The 20668-nt window shown below is 40.8% G+C and overlaps 2 long non-coding RNA genes across 9 annotated transcripts; one reads left to right on the forward strand and one right to left on the reverse strand.

Annotated features, from left to right (window-relative positions):
* Positions 4837-7267, forward strand: LOC110436543. Of its 2 annotated transcripts, none has more exons than XR_002454316.1 (3): positions 4837-5305; positions 5382-5447; positions 6270-7267. It is a non-coding gene; the product is annotated as an uncharacterized LOC110436543 (long non-coding RNA). The 2 variants fall into 2 exon arrangements; XR_002454317.1 differs by having other exon boundaries at positions 4838-5305; positions 6938-7267.
* On the reverse strand, positions 8692-19237 carry LOC110436314. Of its 7 annotated transcripts, XR_002454157.1 has the most exons (7): positions 18657-19235; positions 16610-16774; positions 16407-16520; positions 15566-15655; positions 15396-15462; positions 12353-15002; positions 10310-12038 (listed from the first exon to the last, which is right to left on the reverse strand). It is a non-coding gene; the product is annotated as an uncharacterized LOC110436314 (long non-coding RNA). The 7 variants fall into 7 exon arrangements; XR_002454158.1 differs by having other exon boundaries at positions 10308-12038; positions 16366-16520; positions 16610-19237; XR_002454156.1 differs by having other exon boundaries at positions 10309-12038; positions 16610-19236.

The raw sequence follows: 20668 nt of genomic DNA on the forward strand, positions 1-20668 counted from the left end.
GTAGGAAATCTTTGTGTACCTCAACATATGGTTCCACCAATGAGGAGTTCTGGAGAATTGTGTAGTGTGCTTTATTGAAGTAATCATTTCCCGTACCAATATATGTTTTCTTCCCAAGTGTTCCCTTTCCGCTGAGTCTGCCCTCGTGTCGAGATTCAGGAATGCCAATTGGGTCAAGGTCTGGAATAAAGTCAACACAGAACTCTATGACCTCCTCTGTTCCGTAGCCCTTGGCAATGCTTCCTTCTGGCCGGGAACGACTATGGACATATTTCTTTAGGACACCCATGAATCTCTCGAAGGGGAACATGTTGTGTAGGAACACAGGACCGAGAATACGAATCTCTTTGACCAGATGAACTAGGAGGTGTGTCATGATATCGAAGAAGGATGGAGGGAACACCAACTCAAAGCTGACGAGACATTGAACGACATCATTCTACAGAGTAGCTAGTTGCTCTGGATTGATTGCCTTCTGAGAAATTGCATTGAGGAATGCACATAGCTTTACGGTGGCTAGACGTACGTGTGGAGGTAGAATTCCTCTTAAAACGACCGGCAGCAATTGCGTCATTAGAACGTAACAGTCATGGGACTTCAAGTTCAGGAATTTCTTCTCTGGCACATTAATTATTCCCTTGATATTGGAGGAGAATCCAGATGGGACCTTGATGCTGCTAAGACATTCAAACATGCTTTCCTTCTCTTCTTTGCTCAGATTGTAGCTAGCAGGGCTTAAGTAATGACGTCCATCATCTGTCTTTTCTGGATGCAGGTTGTCTCGTTCTTTCATGCGCTGCAAGTCTTGTCGTGCTTCAAGTGAATCCTTAGACTTCCCGTAGACACCCATGAATCCGAGCAAGTTCACACAAAGATTCTTTGTCAGGTGCATCACGTCGATCGCGTTGCGGACCTCTAGGACATTCCAGTAAGGTAGCTCCCAAAATATGGATTTCTTCTTCCACATGGGTACGTGTCCCTTAGCATCCTTGGGAATAGGTTCGCTGCCTCGTCCCTTTCCAAATACTACTTTTATATCCTTGACCATTTCGAGTACATCATCCCCGGTTCGATTGAGAGGTTTGGTCCGGTGGTCTGCCTTGCCTTTAAAATGCTTGCCTTTCTTTCGTACTGGGTGGTTCACAGGAAGAAACCGACGGTGGCCAAGGTACACGACCTTTCGACATTTTTTCAAAAATACATAGTCAAGGTCTTCATAACAATGTGTGCATGCATTATATCCCTTGTTTGACTGGCCTGAAAGATTACTCAGAGCTGGCCAATCATTGATTGTTACAAACAGCAATGCTCGCAGGTCAAAGTGCTCTTGTTTGTACTCATCCCACACGCGAACTCCTGGTTTGCTCCATAAAAGTTGAAGTTCCTCAACTAATGGCCTAAGGTAGAAATCTATGTCATTGCCAGGTTGCTTCGGTCCTTGGATAAGCACCGGCATCATAATAAACTTCCGCTTCATGCATAGCCATGGAGGAAGGTTGTAGATACATAGAGTAACTGGCCAAGTGCTGTGACTACTGCTCTGCTCACCGAAAGGATTCATACCATCTGTACTTAAGGCGAACCGCAAGTTTCTAGCATCATTTGCAAAATCTGAGAATTCTCTGTCTATCGCTCTCCACTGGGATCCATCGGCAGGGTGTCTCAGCATATTGTCTATCTTACGGTCTTCTTTATGCCACCGCAACAACTTTGCATTGTCCTTATTTCTGAACAGACGTTTTAATCGTGGTATTATAGGAGCATACCACATAACCTTGGCTGGAATTTTCTTCCTATGACGTTCTTCACCCTCAACATCGCCAGGATCATCTCGTCTAATCTTATACCGTGATGCCTTACATACTGGACATGCATCCAAATTCTCGTATTCCTCCCCACGGTAGAGGATGCAGTCATTAGGACATGCGTGTATCTTCTGGATTTCTAATCCCAAAGGGCAGACAACCTGTTTTGCTTCATACGTAGTGGTGGGCAATTCGTTGCCTTTCGGAAGCATCTTTTTTATGATCTTCAATAACTGCCCAAATGCCTTGTCAGATGTACCATTCTTTGCCTTCCATTGCAGCAGTTCTAGTGTGGTACCCAGCTTTTTTTGCCCCTCTTCAGCGGTGGGATATAGCGATTTCCTGTGGTCCTCTAGCATGCGCTCGAACTTGGCTTTCTCTTTATCACTATCACATTCTCTTTGTGCATCACGGATGGCATCACCAAAAGCATCATCGCCCCGATCATCTTCTGCCGTCACCTCTTCTTCATTATCTCCCCCCATTGCAACATCATTGAAGCCACCGTACTGAGCAATAATATTGGCATGGTCCAATTCTTCTTCTTCTTCTTCACCTTCATCCATTATAATCCCGCTTTCTCCATGTTTGGTCCAACAAATATAGTTTGGTACGAAACCAGACTTTAATAAGTGTGAATGAAGAGTTCTTGAGTTAGAATATTCCGTCAAATTCTTGCACACGGCACATGGACAGCACATGAAACCGTCCCTCTTATTTGACTCGGCCACACTTAAGAAATAGTGCACGCCATTAATGAACTCTTTGGAGCGCCGATCGGCATTATACATCCAATTACGTGTTACCATCTGCATTAAAGATAACATATATATTATGAAAACCATGCACACATATAGTTTCTCATCTTATTGCACAACATGTCTAAGATACATAGTTGATTAATTTAGGAAAGCTTGGCTACAACAAATACAATCGCAACTAGCATTAAAAAAAACAAAACTAAAATGCACTTAAGCAACATAATTAGTTCGCGTCCGATCCCAACTATAATAGATAGATCATTCGCTTGATCAACATCATTGAACTTCTTTCGTCGGCTCACTGCCTCACCACCTTCAGCCTCAACCACCTATGCAAAAGATTTCTTAATGTGTTCAATGTATTCTTCCTCCCAGTACCAACCTGTACATCCGCCGGTACCGTCCCACTGAAATTAAAAGAGAGAATCAAAAGTTTAATTAATATCATTTAAAAAAATATGCACATATATAAGCAAATGTCTGGAAATAACTCACATTACGATCTGGACACTTGTAGAATATACGACCCTTGTTTACTCCCTCTTTCGACACTTTGTACTCCATCAAAATCTTCTGCCCACACTTGCCACAAGTAATGAGAGGGAGTTCCGGACGGTATCGCTTTTGAACCCGTTGAGAGACTGAAGACCCGGTCACGGTTGCCATCTACTATCCATACTCAATTTTAAAACAATTATAAATTCCACATTTACTAGTAAACATGTATGATACAATGGACATTATATGTAGTAATAAAAATAAATCAAGTGATATTAACAAACCAATTAATTTGAACTATCCTACTTTCTATGATCATAAAAATATACTATAATTCATTCTTGCAAAATATATTAAAACTAGGTCAACCATGAAATATGATATATATATATGGATACTAATTCATGTGAATGATTCAAAATAACAAAGTGGATTTGAGCTAAAAAATGATGGGAACATCACAAGCCAAAAACAACATGAAAAAGACAAGAAAGGCTGAAGTTAGTCACCTCTAAGCGCGAAGAGACGATGACGGAGTCGAAGAAGATCAACGATGGGCGTTGGAGATGAAGAACAAATGAAGAACAAGCAAGAAGAAGCTCCAAGAACAACAATGGTGCTCTCGGTTTCAAATGGGCAGAGGGGAGGAGGGAGCCGGCCTATAAACTGGACCTTTAGCACCGGTTCAGGGCAAAAACCGGTGCTAAAGGGTTACCTTTTAGCCTCGGCCCGTGGCTCTGGCCGGTGCTAAAGGGTTTGCCTCGGCCCGTGGCTCTGGCCGGTGCTAAAGGGGTCTTTAACCCCGGGCCGCAAAAATGCCGAGGTTTTTGGCCATTTTGGGCATCGACCAATGCCTCATTCTGTAGTAGTGTCACAATAAATGTCATCTAACAAGTCTGATTTCATCTAGTGACAATATTTTTATGTCACAAGACCTGTTTGTGTGTCACAAATTATTTTATTAATTTTTTTAAAAAACTTTCCATGTTGACACTAACTCTTATGTGTATCAAAGACTTGAATATGTTAATCATTGGTAATGTTAGGGCACTCACAATGCAAAACTCTATCATAGAGTCCAAGACAATTAATTACATATTATTTTTGGTATTTTGCTAATGTGGCAACATATTTATTGAAGAAAGAGGTAGAAAAAATAAGACTTCAAGTCTTATTTAGACTCTAAGTCCATATTGTTCGAGGTAATAAATAACTTTAGACTCTATGATAGAGTCTGCATTGTTAGTGCCCTTATACACTCTAATTTATCCTGGAACGTGTATGAAAGATTTTGAATATTTTAATCAATGATCACATTGCACACTCAAATTTTTCCAGTTTAGTATTATGTATAGATATAGGGCCTGTTTGGTTCCCCTTTGCTAAATTTTAGCTAGCTAAAATTATTTTAGCTATTCTTGGGTGACTAATGAAACTAAAACTATTTTAGCTTATTTTAGTCAATGTCTTTGAAACTTTAGCTACTAAAGTGACTAAAGTTTAGCTAACTAAAATTTAGCAAGGGGAACCAAACAAGGCCATAGATTTGTTGCATTACCATAGCACAAATGTGATAATTTAGATGAAAACATTTGTTTTTTCCAAAATAGCGCTTGAGTCATGCTCCAAACGCGCTGCCTGCTAAGGCCTGTGCGACTCCCTGAAGCCCAGCAAAGGCCCAACCAGGGAAACAATAGCAGCCGTTGATCTCAATCTAATGGTCAAGATTCATCTGGACAAGAAAACCTCATATATAAGCTAATGAAACCCTAGCCAGCCACGCTTCTCAGTCCTCACACTCTTTTCTCCCCATCAGTTGTCACGACCCCAGCGGCAGAGGCGGCGCGTGTGGATGTCACGGCCCCGGCGACTAAGGGTGGCGCGTGGAGGTGGTCGTCCCGGCGGCCAATGGTGGTGAGCGGACGTCGCGGCCTAGTGAGGAGCCGACGTTGGCATATCTCTTCAGGAGACTGCTTGAAGACGCGGCCTCATCACCTGCCCTCACTCGCCGAGCTCCAGATCGACGCGTGATAGAGGTCATCCACTTGGCCTAGATCCATCCAAGGGCGGCGTGGTGGAGGTCGCCCGGCCTGGATCCAGCCAAGGGCGACGCGGAGGAGGTCGCCCGTCTTGGATCCGTCCTTGCCCGCGATGCGGAGGAGGCCGCCTAGCCTCGTTCCGGCCTCTGTCTCTCATCCTCCCGGAACTGCTCGCTGCAGCGGACCACCTCGCCCTTAGGCAGTAATGTACCTCTCCGCTCATCTCCTCTCCTGTCTGTCTCCGTCCAATCTTAGGCTTTTTTTTGTTTTTTTTTCAGCTATACAGTTTGTACTCTTAAGGCAAGTGGTATATTCTGTTGCTTCAATTGGAGTAAATATGCCAGGTATCTATGCGATTTTTAACAATTGGCATGGATCATCGAATCTTCTTCATGCTTGCACATTAGTATCTATTGGCTTTAATTTAATAAGCTACTGTGATTTGCTCGTGTTTACCCTCGAAAAGATAGCTTGTGACCTTTATTTGTGTTGCCGAATCCGCAATAAATCATGCATGTTTGATCTACTTTTATATACATTTTGTCAAGTCTGCCATTTTGATATTGATGCTAAATAATTTCTCAAATGTATTATTTCACGGCCTCTTTAGACTGTAATATTTTTTATATTTTACACTATTGCTGGTAATTGTCAAAAGTATTATTTCACGGCCTCTTGTGACATAATGTTTTTTAATATTGTTGCTAAATAAATTGTTAAATGTATTGTTGGACTGTCACATTTTAATCTTGTTTATCCAGCCTACTTAGTATGTAACATTTTTTATGAGTTATATATACCTTTGTTTTTTATAATACTGATGAAAATCTCTTTCGGCAACAACTTATAATGATGAAGTAGAACTGCATGGAGTCCTGAACATTAACTCTGCAATCTACTTAAAACAGTCACTGTAAACAAGCTCCTTTCTGTCAGTCTGCGACTCCTTTTTGAACGAGTAAAGTATTTGGGAATCAGATCGCCAGTTCGACAAGGCTAACATGACATAATATTGGGTTGTTTGCTTCCTTGCTTCTCTCGTTTAATTTCTGCATTATTGCTATCACCTGGAGGATAACGTAGAACTTCTATTATTTGTAATTATATACTAATTGGTTCAGCACATTAATTATTTAGAGCTGATTTCGTTGAATATATGCAACTAGGTGGCTGCTTCAAATGTGTTGTCGCATGAGTCAATCAAGTGAAAGATTGTGATTTGGTGAAAGCAACAATACTACGAGTAACTTATAAGTTTATGAACCGTGGTTTATATATTTTTAAGTCTTTGATTTTGTGCAAGATCAACAGCTTTTTGAAACAATGATAATTTGGACTGCATTGAACATGCAAATGTTGACACATGCATCTTGGAAAATTTCTGTGAAATTGACCGTTCATCATACCATGATTTAATTATTAGTCTATATATTTATTGTTATTAGTTATAAGTCTAATATTGCTATTCTTTTATTTATATATGAATTTTCTAGACAAGTGTGTGTTGCACGTGCATTTCCACTAGTATAATATAAAAATTGTGAAGACAAGATTGAGAAATTATATCGGGTATCACAGATGGATTTATGAATAACCGTATCATATGCTTCACGGTACCAATTTTTTTGGCTTCGCCCCTGTTTGTGAACATGTAATAAACATGCACAAAAATCTACAAAAACTACAGCAGCTAGCATATGTTTCCAGTAGACTACTACCAAATTTTCATAGCATTCTACCATGGATAACTTGCTAACTTGCTATACTCACAAACATAGAATGTTCTGGACACAAGTATAGAAATATCTGAATTATTTGGTGTTATTGTTGCTAGGCTCAAAGGCTTATGTTGCTGAACCAACAAAAGAAGGTAAAGATCCGAACACTCCTCCAAGCTATAGCTCATGTTCTGCCGAAATCAACGATTCTTCGCAATGTCGGCCTGCAGTCCACAGAGATGTGCTGCTACTGTCGTGGGTGTTGTGCTGTTACTGCAGTTGTGTTGCTGCTGCAATTATGTTCCAGCAAGTTGAAATTTGAGACTTAAGACTTATCTGATGTGTAATGAATTGGTGGATGGATGTAATGGTATTAAATTTGAATCTGATTTTGTATGTGTTGAAAAATTATATGAACACAATTGCATATGATGAAATATTGTATATGGGCTGAATTGTCTGGGTTGAACTGTGTGGGCTGAATTTTATGGGCTAGAAAAAAATGGGCTGAATTTGCGAATTAGATTGTATGGGGTGAATTTTCTGGGCTTGAAAAAAAATGACCTGAAATATGTGGGCTCACACCCAATTACAAAGAAGAAATCGAATGCATAAACTTATGTGCGCCTAGAGATCAATCACACACATAAGTCACAAATTAAATACCATCATCGCAGTGTTTACAACAAACGTAGTTATTACATCACAAAGTCTGGCATAACAGCGGAAATATAAATATGATAATCTAAGATAACTATCTCATGGCCCTCACATAGGGAAGGTCGACTGGTGAAGCACAAGCCTAATAGTCCTCCGGGTAGTCCTCATAGCTACCACCATCTGTTACCCATCCGGGATTTTTATCCAAAGAAAAGAAATATACAAGCGTGAGTACATCTCGTACTCCACAAGCATAGCATGAGGATTTATGAGGCTCGAACAGGCTAAACTAGGTTCACTGCATCAGCTTTTAGTAGGTCAGTGTTTTATCATTAATTATTATAGATTACGCTTAAGCTCCCAAATATCCCATATGATCGGTTATTAGAACCATAGTAAGTCAATAAGTCACATTATAAAGCATAATTATACATCATTATGTACCATAAAGCCATCAGTAACCAGTTATTCTGTGAGTTTTCCGGGCCGCTCGTGACCGTGAGCACGGCTGTTATAACAGTTATACACTCTGCAGAGGTTGTGCACTTTCACCGTGAGTCGTGTTGCCCATATGCCCGGGATCCGTCGACCCCCAAACACTACCAAGGTGAGCGGGCAGGGTACACTATGAAGCCTTCCATAGGCCTATTCTAACCAGTTAGGGCCGCGAGGTTTCCTCGGCAGGCAGATGTAGAAAACCCCCTTTTCTATGGCACATTTCCATCGCGGCTATACTCATAGAAACAGGGGCAGCACTACACCCAAAGTGGCAAGCGCCTCTTGCGCCCTTTCGGGTAACCTCTAACGAGTTAGAAAAGATCCTATTACTGAGCTAAAGTCAGAGCCATGTGACTCTCCCGGATGCACTGTAAGTCCCAGCTTTTGCCGACAGATAAGTCCTTACGGAGGGTCTAGGACAACATGACCAACAGTCATTTGTACCATAGCTCTATGTTCCATTTATCACAATCATGTTTAATCAATTAACCATGGTTCCATCACTGATTTCAGATCATATATAATTGGAGTTAGAGCACTAGCACTTCTACCCATATGCAATAAAAACCTTTGGGAACAAGGTAATTGTCACCAACAGCTAGGATGTCCTTATAGTTTGCAATATTATACACATGCAGGGTGAAATGCTTAAAAATGAGTAGGACAACAAGGTAGGCCCATGCTATACTTGCCTTGATTCACGTACTCCTGCTGGTCTTGCTGGTCCTACTGATCCCCAAAGAGCTCCAGACTCCCGAAATACTCCTCACCGTCTGGGCTCGATCAATACATCACAATCATCACGCATACCAAGACAAACATGCAAGAGAACAATTCCTAAAGTTAGAACAGTACACCAGCAGTAAATAAATTAAATAAAAGTTTTCCAAAATCATCTACGTGCTGCTACGATCACGTCAACGCGAAATTCACGGAAAACGGACTTACGACGCGAAAGTTACGCTTTTAACGGGATTTCAACAGCAATCTACGGACTTGTAATTAACTAGGAAATCTAACAGTGGTAAACCTAAACAACAGTGGTACCAACGCGAAGCTTACGAAATTACGAAACTAACGCAACTTGAACGGATTGATTCGGAGTTCAAACGACGATTTTATAGCTAAAACAATGTGGTGGCAATTTTGTAAATAAAGCAGAGTCTAAACGAATTTAAATAAATGAATTAAATCCTGGAAATTCCTCTGGCCGAGGACTGCGGTGCAAATACAAAAATTTTGGGGGACTCTTTAACAAGATATCATATGAAGGGGTATCAAGTGTTTCTGGACGTTGGATCAAGTTTGAACGCACGAGATTAAAAAAAAATAAAAAAAAGAGAGAGAGGAAGGGGACGGCGCACAGTCCACCACCGGCCAGAACACGGTGGCCACCATGGCCGGCCCTTGAAGCTCGCCGGAGTTGAGCGGAGGAGGTGCTACGGTGCACGGTTTTCGATTCCGATTGAACTGGGAGAAAGAGGAGAGCGATGCGAGTCCATTCCACCCAAAAACGCGGTCGAGGAGGCGGTTTCCGAGAAGGTTCACGGCGGCGCCATGAACGTCCCCGTCGGAGCTCGTGGAACTCGAACTCCAGACCACGATTGACCAAACCGAGCACACAAGGAGGAAGAGGGAGGCAAGGCGAACTCGCTAGAACACTTGGCGCGGCTGTGGAAGGTCCAACGCGGCACGCGCCATGGCCGGCGGCCATGGAGCTCGCCGGAGCTCCGCGGACAGCACTGAGGAGTGTGCCGTTTCCCGAGAAAAATAGACGGGGAGGAAGCGGGAGAGGAGAGGAAGCTCACCGCGGCGCTAAATCGGAGCGAAAACGGCTCAGGATGGAGGCTTCACACGGCGGACGAAGATTCTCCGGCGGCGGTTTTCTCTGCGCTTTCACGGATGGGAGCAGAAGCGAGGAGAGAGAAAAATGGGGAGAGGAAGACTCGGGCGCGCGGACTCCCTCCACTTGAAGCCGAGACGCAGGGGGGCGGAGAACGTGGGCGCGGGGAGAGCGGCTTCGGCGGTTTCCAAACGGGAGAGAGACTCGGGGCGGAGCGGTTGGAGGAAGGAGGTGGTCCTGACGGGTGGGCCCCACCCGTCAGCCGCCAGAGAGAAAAGCTTTTCCTTTTTATTTTCCAAACAAATTTTCCAAACTCTTTTCCAAATGAGTTTTTGAATTCAAATTCTTTTCATCAAAACCACTCATCACATAAAAGAAATGCACCAGCATGTATGCAACAAAATATTAGCCTAACTTAATTTTAATTTTATTTTCTCCAAATTTATTTATTTTCCTATATTGAAAATGCTCACAAAATTATTTAATAAAGCCAAATTCATCTATTTTTAGAGGAGCCAAATTTTGGGTGTTACAGGGCAAAAAAAATTATATGGGCTGATTGTTGTGGGCTCGATATTTATATAGGCTATAACTGAAAATAATGGACCACCTAAAACTACTTTAAATAGATTTCAGGCCCATGAGCTATGTGGGCTTTAGTAGGCCAAAACTCATTTTGTGACATTTTTTCTCCCTGCCATGTCAGCTGCCACGTGGCAAGATCTACGATTTTGTGACAAAAAACCAATGTCATATGCTTGTGACATGAACCAAACAAATGTCACATAATCATTTTATGACGCGGGCTTTTCCACGTTTTGGTTTTTGTCAACTTGATGTCACAAATCTTAATTTGTAACATAAATTCCATATATTGTGACATAACTGAACGTTAAAAAGCCATGTGTTTCTTGTAGTGTATCTCTACCACACAAAAGTTATGCACCCTAGGTTCCAATCTAATCAATTAGCCTATCAAACTAAACTAGAAAAGTTAGTACACAACCAGGAGGTGGAGCTACCACTAGGAGCATGCAGCTAGGTGGCCTCCCTAGGTCCCTATGGCCGAGCACCCCTTCCCCACACCAGAGCTAGCATCTCGAGAGGAGGCAACGCGCGAGGCTTAGTAGCCAAGGAGTCGAGGTTGAAGACGGCGGCGACACTGCTTCTGTCTAGGTGGAGATGGGGATTGGGACATCATGGGCCTAGTGCTTTGGCCTCCTAAGACTAGATGTGGCCCAACAGACACCCAACATCGCAACCCAAGCCAGGCGGCCTTAGGGCAGGCAGCACTCCGTTTGCCTGCTCCACGACTGCACAGTTCTAGCTCCTGCGATGAATGCGAAGACGACCATCGCGCCATTGTGGCTTGCAGGCTCACACTTGCCCAGTCGCCCTCAGCATCCCTAGATCTCATCTAGCCACCACTAGCAGCCACGGCTCCCTCGCCTCCCCCCGATGCCCAGTAGCCTGGCCTCGCTGCCCTAGAGCCCAGCCCCTAGCTTTAGGCCTCCAGCTGACTATAAACTAGCTCGTTCCCTGTGTTGTGTGCTTAGAATGCCCAACTAACCAACTCTATAGGATTTTTTTTATTTTGATGATGGTTGGAGGAGTAGATGAAGCCACTGTGGATAGGAGAGTAAATGAAGCTGGAGATATATTTGGTTCAAAAGCTGCATTGCCTTGATTTTTATTGGTTTTCTACAGCTTTTGTTCTTGGAATGCATGTTGTTGTTGGTTATCCAAAATTTTATAGTATAAGTTCGTCCTAGATCATTTCTTGAGCTGGATTCGCCAATATACATAACCAGTGTACATAAATTAAGCGCATAAGGTAAAGGGTGAAAGAGATGCAAACTCTCATTTGATGACACCAATATTTTTACTGAGGTATCAAGAAACTCCTCGCTTCCCTTTGTCCTCGTTGGAGCCCCTCGCAAGGAGATGTCCTCGTAAGAGCCAAGCTCCTAGTTAGGTAACTCAATGAATAGCCTCCAGGGCCTTCCTCATGCGCAAGTGGTTCTTCAAGATGGCCTCTCCTGGACCGCTCCCCACCATCTTCACTATCTTCACTATCGAGCTTCTAGCCAAAACGCCGTAGGTCTTGCACCACAAATATGGTTGGCTTGGTCTCCCAAAACTACAAGCACCCCTTTCTTGGCCGAATGGAGAGGTATAAATAGCCCCAACTCCAAAACCTATCCATTACAACATTTCTGTGTACAACATTTCTGTGAGCATAGAACTAATTTCATGAGCATTGAACTAATAGGTGTGTAGCAAAGGAATAATAGGTGCCACTGTTCATTTTAGTTCAGTGAGCATCAGACTAAAGGTGTCAGTATCGGACTATATGCTACCCTGTTTTTAGCATGACACACATTCATATTTTGAGCACAACTTTAAGCTCTGAGCTCTAATTTCGAGGATCTTGGACTTTTTAAAAGCTAATGAAAACCTTTGCAAGTTTGAATTGAATTCATGTAATTTGAGAAGATCCAAAATCATGAGAGAATTCCAATTCATTCACCTTGTTGTCTGTTGTGTCAGCTTCCGTGGCTTCAATTTCGTTTGTGTCTTTGTGTCCGGGCTTCTACTTTTTGATGTCTTAGACTTCTACTATGTCTTGCAAGTCTTCAATATGACTTCTAATATCTTTCTTGAGGTAGTGATCATTCATACCATCATGTTGCCTAAGTCTAAGACCACCTTGCATCCATTTCAATTATACCTTGTATACTACCAAATATTGTTAGTTCAAATGATCATGTTGATCATCATATTAAACACCAAAATCCAAACTTAATGGCCTATAGGGTCTATTTTCCTTACAATCTCCACATTTTTTGTGCTTGATGGCAACATGATCAAAGCAAGAAGAATACTAGATATAAAAAAATAAAATGCACAATACTTACTAGGATGCGATGCATAGGCAAGACCATATGATGCTAAAAGATATCACTTGGAAACACAAGTAATACTTATCTTGCCCTTGTCCAATCCCCTTATGTGGTATTGGGACTTAAGCCCCCCTAATTCCATAATCCACTTTCTGCCTTTCTTGGACTATTCCCAAAATAAACTTTGCCTTCATTCAATACCACTAGTAACCTCAAAGAATTTTGAATTTGTGATTTTGGTATTAGTTGGGCTTGATTTTGGTCCTTCAAATTCTTCCCCTTTCGAATGAAACACCAAAATACTCCCTCCGTCCCACAAAACATGTAAATCTCATTTTTCAAGGCCATATTAGTGAAGATATGAAATTAGGCATATACCCCTGCTGTCTTTTTCTCAACACACATCTAGAACTCAAAAGAACCATCTAGAATCTTCACTGGAAGTACACAGTTAACATGTTTTTTCAATTACATGTGTATCAATCATCTAGAATCTTTGAAGTGCAGAGTTAACATGTTTTTTCAATTGCATGTGTTTTTCTATTAGTGGGTCCCATCATAAACCTTATCTTCAATCTAGTTTTACATGCTTTTTGAGACAAGATTTAAACCTAAAGATCACATGCTTTTTGAGACGGAGGGAGTAGAAGACATTACTAGCACGAGGGAAGGTCAAATTTTATGTTCCTTTATATGTGGGATGGAATTGATAAATCATATTACATAGACTAAGCTCTTCCTAAGTGTATGCATACAAATGATGGATGACAAAGTATATGCATATCTGACAAATTAATGCACAAGAAAGTTTAGCCTATATAATGCATGAATGGAGAAAACATAAAATAGATATTAATGCATTGCACCTAGCTAGCAGTGCTGTGGAGAACTTGTGAAACATGTTGTGGTGACTAGAGAGCTTCCGTACCCACTAGCATATACTGATACAAGGGTTGCATATGGCCACCTAGTATAGCTTGTTGCATTGCATGGAAAAAAATAGAGGCCTATAGCAGCTGCAGAGACTTGACGCTAAGCTATTGCTTTTTGTGTTGCTATACCAACTTTGACCACTGTTGCGCACTGCAGCGCCACTAAATTGTATAGCTTTAACCTTAAAATAGCGACGCTATTTCATGTTTGCCTACTTATCATTTGCTTACTAATTTAAATAGTTATTTTCTACTTTTGATTTGCTACTAATTTGATCTTTTGGACAATTAAACACAGAAGTTTCATGAACTATGTTGTAATATCATATTGGTAATGTTACCTATGGAATCTTAGAAACATATCTATATTCATGAATTTTATATTTGGCATGTTTTTTCATCAATTACTGGTGTTTTTTGTGCTAATTATTTTATAAAAACACTATTTGTCATAGCGTCGCTATAGCTTCGTAGCTACTCAAAAACAATTGTTGCTATTTTCAATGGTCCGCTATTTTAAACCGGCATTGGTACAGGTGCCGGCTGTTGCTTTCACTACGTTTGCTGAACCCACGTTGATATCTCCGGTCTCCATGTGGCAGCGCCGCCACAGGTCATAGGAGCTGAAGGGCGGTTGAGCCTGATCGAAACCTTTGATTGATCAGAAAATTATATATTAACTAGGTAGCATATCCTTACGTTGCTACGGGACAACTAAACTTATATATTAAAAACACACAGATCGCACGATAAGATAACAATACTATAAAATTAAATACCAACATTAAAGTGACACTTAATTAAAAAGCAAAATTCATAAAGTTAACATAGTCAAGGAGAGCCCGGCGTCGCAGGCTCACAAACTATATTGTATAGACCTTTCCGTGATGCGGCTAAGATGGTGTTTTATATCAGCATGATGAATTCTCTGATATCCATTTTTCATATGCCAATAAATCCATAAATAAGTTTCACTTTATCTTCATACCATCATTACAAGTTCGAGTACATATGTAAATAGTATTTGTCCGTCTGTTGATACGGGAGTTTCAAAATTCTAAGTTGCCATTATATCATCAATGCTCAAATTCACCCACACATCTAAGTGATCATTCGTGGAACAAACAAAAAATTCTAAACTTAGCATGAAATAAATTGACCTCCAACAAATCAGAAAAATTAATTATCTGCTAGAATACTATTGTTTCACACCAAAGGTTAAAATGCTACACTAATAAGTAAAAGAAAAATGCTCAAGTACAGCATCCTTCCCTGAAAGTTAGCACTCATGTTTGTGGCTGCCGAGTCCTGGCTTTAAAGTCGCAGAAGAATTCCTATTGGTGGCCTAAGCAAAAAAAAAGAGAGAGTTTGAATCAATATATAATTGGACGAAGACATATCTTCTATGTCAGTTGGTGCTAGGTTTAAATTAATGATCAAAGCATTGTAACCTTTTTTTAGTACAAGGTGAGGGACCTGGTTGGGTTCTTTTGGATGCAAACTGATACTACTTGATAGTAGTACAGAGATGGCTAGTCGAAAGGAAGCAAGAGCTTATTCTGATGCCTCACAGGCCTGTATTTTTAGGAGTTGTGGACACATATGTGATATAAACATGACCTACGAATAATCCAATTTGTACCCTTGCACATGACTAATCCAAATCGAACTCAGGAATAATCCAAGCAATTCTAACATGGCATTCCATCATTTTTTACTACATTATTAAAGAAAATACCTTCCAGATCAAGGTTGAAGAAATTACAACTGGAAATAGGTTACAACTGCCCACCTCCTGAAAAGTCCTGCAAATACAAATTGGCATCAATAAATGAAATGCCGCAAACCCTCCATCCAAAATCAAGGAACGGAAGCACATGCAAGTTTAACCAAAGATCAACGTGATACCCAGATTGGATGAATCATGTGTCCAATAAATCAAGGCGTGTGCTGACAGCAAATGGAAGTTGCTATACATTTCCTACCTTCTCTCATTTCCTGCAAGAGAAAGCCAGAAAAGTATTTCATTTTCCATTAACTTGCGAGTATGTATCGATAAATCTCTATAGAATCCTAAACATGAGTAATTGTCAGAAAACATTCAAGCAAATGGCACTAAAAAATCCTACATAGGAGTGCTTGTCAGAAAACATTCAAGCACAGAATGGCACTGAAAAAAACAGTCAACTTTTTACTACTCCTATATGGTTATGGTGCTCATAAGTTAGTAGTAAAATTAATAATCTCTAAACTGCAAACCCTCTTTTATGAAAAAAATACAGTCTCATGTACAGGGATGAGAGGAAGAGCTGTTACCAATAGATCCCAAGGTTTAAAAGGTGCTCACCCAGATAAAACAAGCACATTGTGTGCAGATTAAATTGAAATCCCATTAGAATAAACCATGTATATTAATTATAGTTTTCCATAATAGCTGAATCGTTGCTACATACCAGCTTCATAATACCTTATTTTAGAGCAGATCTGAACACATATAGATAGCAATTTGGAGCAGCATAGCTCAACTATAGCAAGTTGTATAATATGTGTCACCTCATGACCGTGCAAGAATCAACAATCAATACAGGAAAACTCTTTTCTTGCAACCATGGATGTTGAGATTGGCTGTAGTATAATTGAAAGGCTTAATTTTGATTTAAACAACTTTCTAGAAAATTATCTCTTTCATGTTATAGATACGTACATACCTGATTTAGGCAATATGTTCCAAAATTGCAGAAAAAATTACCTTGACCATCACTTTGAACCTGCCAAAGCACCTTAGTTGTATACATTTATCAAGATTCTTGTCATGTGTCTTATCAACATGTGCTTTCACAGGCATCAATTTCAGATCTCTTATCTGCATATGCATTTAAAGGATTCAGTTTTTAATGAAAATACAAAACAATAGAATCAAAAGAGCACCATTGTAAAGTACACCCAAATTACCTCCAGCACCAAAGAGCCAACTCTGATTCATCTAAAACGTCAGCGTCCATGGAAGATTTCTCATACATCATCCTCTGCCCAACAAGCAGCGCAGAACTATGGACTGAAGCCTTATAGATGTCTAGCAGAGTTTTATGCAGAGGTACGGCAGAATATTGGTATGGCCTTCAATCGTGAATCAAAAGTATGGCACGTGAATCAAAAGTATGGCCTATATTGCAGTAAGAAGTTTTGTGACCAATTAAAAATACAAGTAGCAGCCCACAACACTAAAGGAGTCATAGTTCAAAAATCCATAATGAAACAAATGAAAGGGGAAATAAGCAAATCAACCAATATATAGCACGTAATCCAGGGATGTAGGACAGTGGAGGCATCATCATCGTCATCTACGATGGGAGCGTCATCTGGTTTGCCACAACTATGTACGGAGGAATAGATCATTTAAATTATTTTTCAAAATATCATATCCGAGTTTATATGCTCCTAACCCTAAAGGTATAAATTGGAACATGTCAAATTGATATTCTCGATTAATTATTATATTATTGTTCACATTATAGAAATGTGGTCATTAGCCTTCACAATTTGTGTGACAAGTAAGCAACTTCTAGCTTTGTGTCCTAACCCTCGTTAAAGAATAAGTTTGCCGACTTACTGCCAGAAGAAAGCTCTAATGAGCAACTTACCGTGGGCTTGAATTTTTAACAGTATTTTTATAATCCCCAACAAAACTCAAACGCCTATGATTGTGCATGTAGACAAACTGTGCATGAAGGTGTACAGTACATGCAAAACTGAATTTGAATAGGGAGACATGCATCCCGAGAAAATGATACTACGAGCATGTAAGGTTAACAGGGGAATGCTCTAACTACAGTAACTCTGACACAGTAAATTGCAGGCAGCAAAAAGGGGTTATCAAGGAAATCTGATTGCTTGTGCACTAAACATTTTGCAATGTCAGAAACATATGATAAGATTAGTTAGGGTCGTGACTCATGAACAGTAACAGTTCTATATGATCTAACTACCATAGTTGTATGCTCTGCACACAATTATTTGTTAGGTTCAGGATGTCAGATTCAAGAGGCAAAGAACAGTTCACAGAGTTTAACCAACAGACATGCTGATCATTACAACAATTGAATGCAGATCTACTTTTCTAAAGAGGCTTAGATTCGAAAAAGGAATAAGAAATGAAAATAGCATATCTGCATAGTGAAAGCTGTTGGATAAAAATGAAACAAATAGTGAATTCTCATTAGGAAAAACTCCGATAGGTAGTTACATGTTTTTATTGTTTATTTAGTTGCAAGGTTTTAACCACTAACAAATACCTGGCAAGAATGCAAATGACATAGCAACTTCTAAACTATAGAAATTTGAAGATATAAAAATTAGCAGGCTACAAGCATCAAGTTCTGCAACGAAGAAAGCAATCCACAAATCTAGAGTCCACCGTAATACCATCACAAACCAGTACCTGCCGGCTGCCAGACCTCTAGTCAGCTAGCCAAAGGGTGTGGCCGGCGATGATGGGGCAAGATGCAGGGCCAGTGTCGCTACGCTATCAGTCAAAAAGTACAGAGAAACAAAGACAAAGCTATAAAATAAAAAACACAAAAAATAACAACAATAATAGACAAAGTTACATGCTAACGAAGAACCAAGATCGTCATGAGCAAAACCCATGATTGAGAAATAAAGACCAAGTTGCTTGCTACCAATTTATTTTTAATGAACCATCACCACTGGTTCACAAAGCATATAAGAAAACACACATCAAATAATCTTGTGCAATCTGCAAAGGATTGCATATTTAATCTGCAATTTAGATCCATCTTCATTTTCAGGGTCGCAAAAACTTATAACCCCTTTTCAGTGCCAGGTTTCAATTGCTTGCTCAGATAAAAAATGTAGAATGCCAAATTCACAACACAACTGTTGTCCATAGGCTAGCCCGAACGATCGACTAGACTATGACTGGTTAGCGGCCAGAATCCTTCAAATAAACATAGACAATGGATCAGAAATCGTGACTTACCGGCATGGGGAGATCAACTGGTTCCTGCAGGCGCTGGTGTGGGCTTCGGCGTGCTGCGGCCGTCGCTGATGAGGAGCAGGGGGATCCTTCGGTGTGGTGGCGTTCAGTGGACAAGGCACGGCAACAGGCGCGGCTCCTCGCAACGGGTGTTTGAGCAAGGGTAGGACGAGGTGCCGGGCAGGCGCGAGGGTGTGGTGGCGCTGGCTATTGCAGGAAGGCATGGCGCCATGGCGCCCATCGTGAGCAGATCCAAGTGCCGTCCGGGAGGGGAAGCAGCCGGGGAGAGGAAGAACCGGGCTGCGCCAGTCACTTCCAAGTTCTGATGGAACCACGCAGTGTCGTCCTCCTTACTGCTGGCGGGAGGACATGGATGGGGCTTGCGCGGTGAGGAGGATGTGGATGCGGCGCCGTCCTCCTTCTCGCTCAGCCACAGCGACGCTGGTGGCTATTGCACAATGGAGTTGCCGTCGTTCTTGCGCTACCGCCGCAATAAGGAGCTCCTGTTGCCGTGGATGGATGTGAACGCCTTCACGATGCGGCCGCCTCTCTTCCCTCCTCGTCCACGGATCGTATGCGTGATTTAGTTTGAGAAAAATTTTAGATTTCGCTACTGTAGTACTTTCGTTTGTTTGTGGTAAATATTATCCAATCATAGACTAACTAGGATCAAAAGATTCGTCTCGCGATGCGTAATTAGTTTTTATTTTCGTCTATATTTAATGCTTCATGCATGTGCCGTAAGATTCGATGTGACTGGGAATCTTGAAAATTTTTGGAAACTAAACAAGGCCTGAGATTGCGGTGATTTTGGGGAGTGGTAGGGGAACGTAGGGGAAGCGGTGGTCACGGGGCGAGCGACAGGGAATCGTAGGGGGAGGCAGACAGTGTTTCACATAGAGGGGAGACGGAAGCGACTCCAAAAAATATCGCACCATTTAATAGTTTTACTTTTAATCTTTTTTAGTTGTATGAGATACAGTGAAAGTCTAGAGTACAGTATACACATGTAAACTCTTCCTTCTTGCAAAGTTGCAAGTTCCAGCAAGTGTTTTTCAGCAGTGTTTAGAGAACAGTCTAGTCTATTCGCTTGAGTTTATCTGTCGAACGTATCAACTATTTAACAGTATTTTTCTCTTATAATAAATCAGCAAATAATACTCTCAATCATACATTTTCATCCAAGCGAATAGGCTTGCATGTAGGGCAAGGCACTGATGGCTCAACCTCCTTTAAGACTCGTTCGGTTAGATCTAAGAATTATTCCAGATCTACTTCCTTATTCAAATTAAGCTACCAGGGCCTTGTTTAGTTCCAAAATATTTTGCAAAATTGACACTGTAGCTTTTTCGTTTGTATTTAACAAATATTATCCAATCATAGACTAACTAGGTTCAAAAGATTCGTCTCGTCAATTTCGACCAAACTGTGCAATTAGTTTTTATTTTTATCTATATTCAATACTTCATGCATGTGTTTAAAGATTCGATGTGACGGGAAATCTGAAAAATTTTGTAAAATTTTTTGGGAACTAAACAAGGCCCAGGTCCAGCTGGATTTTTCCAAGGAGCCATTCCCTGATAACCGAGCGGGACCTTAGCTGTGTCACGCACATAAGGATCCACGCCAGCAATTTTTAATGCCTTGATGAGATGATTGTGATATACAATATAATCTCTTATTCTCTCCGTCCATGTTACTGTCACAGCATGGGAGGTTGGGTTATACTGACATTCAACTTGCACTAACGACGGCTTTATTCTAGAAGGGGACTGATAGCTACCACAATGTCGAACAAGTTCTCCACAGCACTGCTAGGGAGTTTTGTATTTTGTTGGCTGATTTAGGAATCACGACAAAAGTAAAAAAGGAAGCAAAGGATAGGGAAAAGGCAATGACAATATGTATTAAACATTGTAATTTTCACATGACAATTTTATATAAAACTATTTGCCATTTTTTATAACCTTTGTTAAATTTTTTCGAGATAGTGTCCGTTGACACATGTTTGATTG

This window comes from Sorghum bicolor, chromosome 6 (assembly GCF_000003195.3).
Source record: "Sorghum bicolor cultivar BTx623 chromosome 6, Sorghum_bicolor_NCBIv3, whole genome shotgun sequence".
Taxonomy (NCBI): domain Eukaryota; kingdom Viridiplantae; phylum Streptophyta; class Magnoliopsida; order Poales; family Poaceae; genus Sorghum; species Sorghum bicolor.